A 7,995-nucleotide genomic window follows, 5' to 3' on the forward strand; every position below is an offset into this window, starting at 1 on the left:
AGATTGAATGAACTATCCACCATACAATTTGAGAAATATTCTAAGCTTCTCAGTTTCTTAGATGGATGAAGGGGCATGTAAAAATTCCCAACAATCATCCATTTTGTATTCTGTCAATTACTTATTATATTCTCTAAGTAATCATATTATTTCTTCCTTTTTCCTCTAGAGTTTGAAGCATGGACATTCCCTACATTCCAAAATGATCTAGTAACTACATCATGATAAACTAAAATAATAGATATCATTGGAGTATAGGATAGTGCCTAAAATATTGATTTCACTCCACACTATGGCTAGCCCTCTTGAGGCTCCTTGGGACTCCTTGGAAATCCAATAAGACCTGAGCCAAATGTGGTACATCAACTTTTCCAAATTTTCCTTACTCATCTTGGTTTCTTGAACGAGCATCAAATCTAACTTAGATCCCATTAAAATACATTTTTTGCATGTATGCTACTTTAGGAGACTATTAAGGCCTCTCGCATTCCAAGAAAGGATAACACAATCATGTACAGGATAAGGGCTTTCCTACTACACTTGTGGATCACTAACACCCACATAAAGCTTTTGAGGGCCCACCTTTGTATTAGATGATCCATACATCCCTCTAGGAATGCCCCCTTTTTTATCCTTTCCAATAGCAACATTATTTTTCTTCTTGTATTCCTTATCTACCATAGTCCATTCATCCTCTTTAGATAAATCATTATCAGAATCCTAGTGGGCCCAAAACAAGACCAAGGCCAAAAAAACCCTCTAGAGAGTATATGAAGGGGTCCTAGTCCTACAATGGACCCACCAATAGAAGTCACTGGTCTAGGAATAAGCATGGAAATACAAGAGTTTACTTTATGGATCGAAAGAGGGGATGACAGGCTACTAACCCCTACACTTTTTGAAATTGTACAACAAATACTACCAAGTGACTTATTAAAATCCTTTTTTTGTATCTTGGGATCAAAAAATTTGTACCATTGACATTTGAAGGATCTACAAATATCTCAGGATTCACCTCAAACACACAAGCATTAGGCTCAACACTAGAGACTCCTTGTAGCTTTTGGGGAGTGTCGGTTAACAGTTTGTCTTCCTTATCTTTTTAGTTTATACCTTGACTCTTAAACTACCCAATGACTTATGGAGGAGATAAAGTTAATAGCAGAATGGATCAATGTAGTAATCTATCAAAGACCCCTGAATTGAAAGGTATAATTCCCTTTCTATGCAAATATTTGTAATGAATTTTTTTTTTCAAGTTTGTGAGGTATGCTCTTAACTAGAGAGTAGAAGAGGAAAATACCAAATTGCTAAACACTTTGAACAACCTAGGAAAGTGAAAATAGGGACTAACTCATGACATGAAATCTATTCTAACTAAAATACAAGAAATGGAAATATGCATAACCAACTATGACAACATGAGAAAAAAATAAAATGGAAAAATGGCTAATTCCCAGGTTACAAAGTTAACTGATGTTTTCACAATACTTGGATTACCTATCTCTCAGCCACTCCATCAAACTACACTACCTAGATTGTCTATCTATCCAGCCTCTTGATGCAATGAACTATACTAAACACATAAAATATAATGTACAATAGAAAGAAGAAAAAATGCTTATCCTAGAGAAAGTAACACATACAATCTTTTTAATGAAAAAAATAAAACCAAGTTCATTCACTTTAATTCAATTTTCAACAATAGTGCATTCATTATACATACTATACTAAAAATAAATGAAGAACAGAATTAGAATTGGACTCAAAGTCACACATAGTACTCCCAACTACAAGGGTTCTCCCATAAGTAATTTTATCAATGTTATTAACTTCTAAAAAATTTACATATATAGGCCTTCTCAAAATAGTTGGTTATACTAGATGATTGCATGCATAGAGAATCTCTTAATAGAATATGCTAAAAATGGGACAAGCTTAGATCATTGTCCATTATAGAGACTGACATAATTCCATGAATGGACACAAAAAGAAAGAAGAGAGAGAATGACAGATGTCTGGAAGAAAATCATAACATCATGCCTTCTTAGAAGTAACTAATTTGGCTCTGCAAGATTTCATTGCATTAGTTACTTTGTCTAGTTCCTCAACATTTGGAATGATGATGTTATCAACTTGAATCATCTAGTAGTCATGCATCTTAGTTAATTTGTCAATTCTAGTGACCCTTGACTAGAACTTCTCTTATTCTCTCCTTATGATTGTGTCTTATGTTGAGTTCTTGAATTTTGGACATTTGTAAGTTGAGTAGTTTAATGAATTCATCAACAAATGCCAATAACTTTGAATTCATCCTCTCAATATCCACAAGCTTACCATTAGCAAACACAAAGGACTATATGTGTAGTATCATCAAATATTGAAATAATTTATTGATGACCTTCTACACCAATACATGTACATTCTTGAGCTCATTCATAGACCTCATAGAGATCTCTATACTAAATTCCAAGGATTGTTTCTAGTGAAACAATGACTCCTTGCTCATCTTGAGGATCCCATGGGTAATGAAAAAATTGATTTTCATGTGAATAATCTCTTGTAGTAGGACCAAATCCATTATGAGACTATCTATTGCCTTTTGTATAGTGGTATAATGATTGGAAGCTACCTTCCTTAGGTTGTGGGCATCTAACACTTGACCTCCCAAATTTTCAATTAATGGGGAACCTTGAGGCTTCATCTGAGCTACCTATGCTCAACCAACATGTTTGAACTACTTCTCTTGTTGTATCTTTGGAAGTAGCTTTTTTTTCCTCTACATTCAGGTCAAATTGTCTTGATGAAGTGCTCCCAAGTGAAGATATAATGTACTCCATCAATTCTCCATTCGAGCCTTTCAAGACCTCCTTCTCTTCTCTAATCTCCTCCAACTTATCTTCAATCTTCTCATTGGTAGACTTCCACATGTTCATGAATGATTTGTGAATTTGGATACCAAGATCCACCATTCTAATCTAGAAGTCATCTTTGGAAAGCTCATGGAATTTTTCTTCCTTTTTAGATCAGAAATCTCTACCAGCATATGGCCAATAGCTAAATTAGTGGCCAATGTTGCAGGGTAAAAGAAAAAGCCCATGTCACACTTTTACAAAGGAAAAGGATAACAAAAGTATAATTGCTGACCTTAAATGGCATAAAAAATAGTATTCTTATTTAGAATTTGAAAATGAAATAAACTACTAAAATATGTAGAAATGGATGAAGTTTAGGGTTATAATTTCAAATAATTTTTTAGAATAAGACATGATTCATTTTCCTATTTTTAAAGATAACTTTTTAGTTGTTGAAAAATGTTGAAAATTAGGTTCTAGTTCCCACCACAATATGACATGGAAATAAACTTATTTCCCTTTGATCTCAAACTATGTTATAGATAACATATGTAGCTAGAAAAATAAAAAATAAAAATAGTCTTTAGACCTATATTTTATCTTTTATAATGATTCAAATTTCAACTTATTCAAATCAATAGTTTTCATCTCCCACCTTATTTTTCAAAAAAAAAGTATTCTAACCAAAATAAAAATTATAGATTCTAGAAGAGGACTTTCTCCTCTAGAATGTCATATAACTTTTAAATTTTTTTGATATGATTTAATATTTTTTTCTTTCTCAAAATTGACATCTTCTCAAGCATTTAAATATGTACTTGTAGAATTTTTTAATTACAATATACTATATGTAATTAAAACACTATGAAATCTATATGAGAATATTCATGGCTTTGAGCTCTATAAAATTATATTTATATGTTATTAAAAATATATCATAAAAAATAGTAAGAGTTATTGAAACATCAATTTCCTGAAAAAAATTTATTTCTTTAGTAATTGGATAGTAACTAGTATAAAACATGCATTTAATAAACATTTCCAATTGGAAAAGTGTGAGACCAAATATAACTTAGCTAGAATAAATTTATCAATATTGTGTCTTTGAACAAAATTGATTTTTAGATAGAAATACTCAAATTGAATCATTCTGATAAGTTAGCCTGAAAGGTGACACAACTTTGCACTTTTACCCTGCAATTATCTTCTGCTTCTTAATTTTCTCTGATAACTAAGAAGATGTGGTTTGTGCGATCATGTTCTTTGATGGAGCCACTTCTTCATTTCTTATTTTCTTCCTATCAATGGTCTCCTTGAACCATGACTCAGTAAAGAGCACATTGATAGCTAATTGTAGAACAACATGATCAAATAGCTTCCTCAGTATCAAGGGAGTTTGTTTGCTCTAGGAATCACCAGGGAAGGCAATAAGCTTAGTCACTAAGAGGGCCAAGGTATCCTCTTGCTGAAATGTGTTCTTTTCTTTGCCATCCATTGGGTTGGAAATATAAGAGGAGTAACTCAGAGGGGAAGGGGTGAATCAATTACCACAAAAACAAATTTCATATCCCTTAGATGTCAATACAAAACATAAATTCTAATGAAATTATTGTAATGCAGTTAACAGGCACTCGACTAACACTAATAATATGATGTATCTTGGTAACCACTAAAATAACAACTCTTAGTCAGTAAATATTGAACATGTAGAACTTAAGATATTATTTGTTGCATACACATAAAGGAATAGCATCAACACAAGTGACACCAATATTTAATGTGAAAACCTAATTTGGAAGAAACTGCCAATTACAATTAGTTATTAATTTTCACTCTTCTAAAGTGAGCTCTATTAGGAGCCAACCCTATTAAAGGTTACAAAAGACACGATTAGGTGTTTTCTTGTTATAGGATTCAATCACCCTATTAGGAGTGGCCTTGTTAGGGGTATTTATAAAATTTGATCTAGAAATTCCACCTTGTTAGAAGATTCCACAAATAGCTATTAAGCCAACTTGGTTAAGAGATTTAGTTCACCCTACAATGGTTAAAGAGTAACAATGATATGACTTGATTTCTAATGTAACTATACTTTTTATTTTAGATCTCAATTTAGGCTCAAATACTTTATCCTTCCTAATTTAAATGTTTCTTTGTAGCTCCTCCAGGATATTCTATATATCCTTCTAATTTGCTTCCTCTAAGCATCTCTTATTCTTCCATCCACTTACACACTTTCAATCCTTAACTTGACATTGTACTTATATCATACACAATGTCAAATCAACTTGAATACATCCTAGAATAATTAATATTCACCTTCCCAGTTTGCTAGAACCAACAAACAAATCAATTAAACTCAATATGCCAAAACAAGAAAATCTTTCATTAGTTGACCCTACTCGGTAGACACTTAGGAATGATTTTCCTATGTTAACCAAGTGAACTCAGTTAATATTGCATCTTCAAAAACTTCCTTTGGTAACTAAGCAAGCTCGATTAGCATTGGTTTCGTCCAACTTTCCTTTATTAATTGAGTGATCTCGATTAACACTCAAATTTTGCTAACTTCTCTTCGATACCCAAGTGAACTTAGTAGGTACTATCTTATGAACTTGGAAAACACTAGAATACTCAATAGACAGAGAAAACTACCTTCATCACCCAAGTGAGCTTGACATAAACTAACTGGTAAATATGTGACATTTTGCATAAAATCAAAGAAATTATACAATTGATAAATTTATTTCAAAAATATCTCTCTTTGGCATTGATGGCAACAGAAGATGTCATAGTACAATGAAATTTTAGAGAAAAATAATAGTATTGGATGATCCTTAGTTTTATTCTAATTTTCATCCATGAGAACTCCCTCTATCTATGTGAACTCCCTCTGACTTCAATTTCTCCCTCTATCAGTAAACTTTGTCTTCAATATTTTCTTTAGATAGAAAATTCTTTCCTTTGATATAAGACCAAGTTCTTCCTCTTTGACCTCTTTGAAAAAAAATTATATGATATGTATATTGTCCCTCTTTAGAAAATTTATGTTAGATGACACACACAAACTATCACTCTTTTACATCTTATGCCAAAGATAATATTTAGTGAACTCTATTGTACCTCATGTATAGATTCATATGCAATCTACCCTTCAAATACTATATCAACTTGACTAATCTTCAACATGCTCTAGTTAATGCATCACTAAAATTCATTTAGTGAGCTTTAGATAGGGGAATGACCCCTAACTTACCTCTTAGATATAGAAATGCATCCTTAGGTAAAGGCTTAGTGAATATGTTTGCAATTTGTTCTTTAGTATTCACATATTCCAGTCTCACCTCTTTGTCTTGCACCAATTCTCTTAGAAAATGATATTTTATTTCAAAGTGCTTAGTCTTGCTATGGATAATTGGATTCTTTGATATATTAAATGTAGTGGTGTTATCATAGAAGATAACCACTACATCCTTGATCTCTACCTTCATAACTACCAAGAGTTGTTTGAAAAAAACAAAATTGGAACAATTAACTACTGTTGCAACATACTCTACCTCTTCTATAGACTAAGAAATATAGTTATGCTTGTTACTTATCCAAGATACTAGTCTTTTACCAAGAAAGAATGGTCCACTACTATTGCTCTTTTTGTCATCAACACTTCCTACCCAATCAACATCAGTGAAGGCTTTTGAATCTAAATTGTCTCCTTTCTCATAGTATAATCCCTAGTCTTCAGTACCCTTTAGATACCTCATGATTCTCTTTATTTACATCATATAATTTTCTTTAGGATTTTCTAAAAATCTTGCCACTATACCAACTAGAAGAGCAATACCAGGCCTTCTATGCACTACATATTGCACTTTTTCAATCATTGATCTGTATGTGGTCTAATCTACCTCCTTAGAATCATAATTTTTGGAAATATTATGTCCAGTAGACATAGGTGTTCCAACTGGCCTTGAATCCTCCATTCCAAATTTCTTCAATATCTCCTCGATATATTTAGATTGAGTAATGTAGATACCATCATTCTTTTGTTGAATATATAGTTCAACAAAAAAATTTATCTCTTTGAACATGGACATCTCAAATTCATTGCATATTTCCTCTAAAAAATCTTTGCACAAGTCATCATTTCTAGTAAACAATGTATCATCCACAAATATTTCTACCAATACAATCTTCTTGTTTTGTCCTTCTTTGATGTATAGGTTGCTATTATCATTTCTCCTTTGAAATCCAATCTGCCTCAAATTATTATGAAGTCTTTTACACCAAGATCTCAGAGCTTGCTTGAGACCATATGATGCTTTGTACAATTTACAAAGCATATCCTTTTTTCTAAAATCTACAAAACCTTCAGGTGCTCTATGTAGACTTCTTCTTCAAGAATTCCATTCAAGAATGCAGATTTTGCATCTATCTAATAAACTTGAAATCCTTTATGTGTAGCATAAGAAATTAAGGTCCTAACACCTTCTAATCTTGTAACTGGAGAAAAAGTTTCACCATAATTACATTGTTCATAACCTTTCCATACTAACCTTTCTTTGTTCCTTGAAACTTCTCCATCTTCATTTAGGTTATTTATGAAAAGTCACTTTGTGCCAATTACATTCTTATCCTTGGGTCTAGGAACAAGAGTCCAAGTCTTATTCCTTTCTATATGTTCTATCTCTTCATTCATTTCTTTAATCCATTTTCATTATCCAAAGCATCTTTAACTATTCTAGGTTCAAATTCAATAAGAAAACATGTACCTTTCAATTTATTCCTTGTCATTATACCATCTAACTTGTCTCTAGTGATCTAATTAGGTGTGTGGTGCCTTCTGCCATATCTTGCTAATATAGGTACTTTGGATTTAGAACTTGTTCCACTTAGCTCATGATGATCTTGTGTATCATGCTCAGATCCCACTGTCTATGACTCAGGTCCTTCAAACTTGGTTTGCTTTGGCTACAACTTGGTAGCCTCTAACTATGACTTGGGTCCTTTAAACTATGACTTAGGTTGCATTGGATGCAACTCTAGTTCTTTTGGAGATTTTGGGGACTCAAGAGGTGAAGTGTGCTAACTTCTATTTAGATTAGGCAATGTATTAGATTCAAAGTAAATAAACTTTCTGCAA

The sequence above is a fragment of the Cupressus sempervirens genome, chromosome 9 (genome assembly GCF_028749045.1).
Source record: "Cupressus sempervirens isolate cs-2001-9-10 chromosome 9, ASM2874904v1, whole genome shotgun sequence".
Lineage (NCBI taxonomy): Eukaryota > Viridiplantae > Streptophyta > Pinopsida > Cupressales > Cupressaceae > Cupressus > Cupressus sempervirens.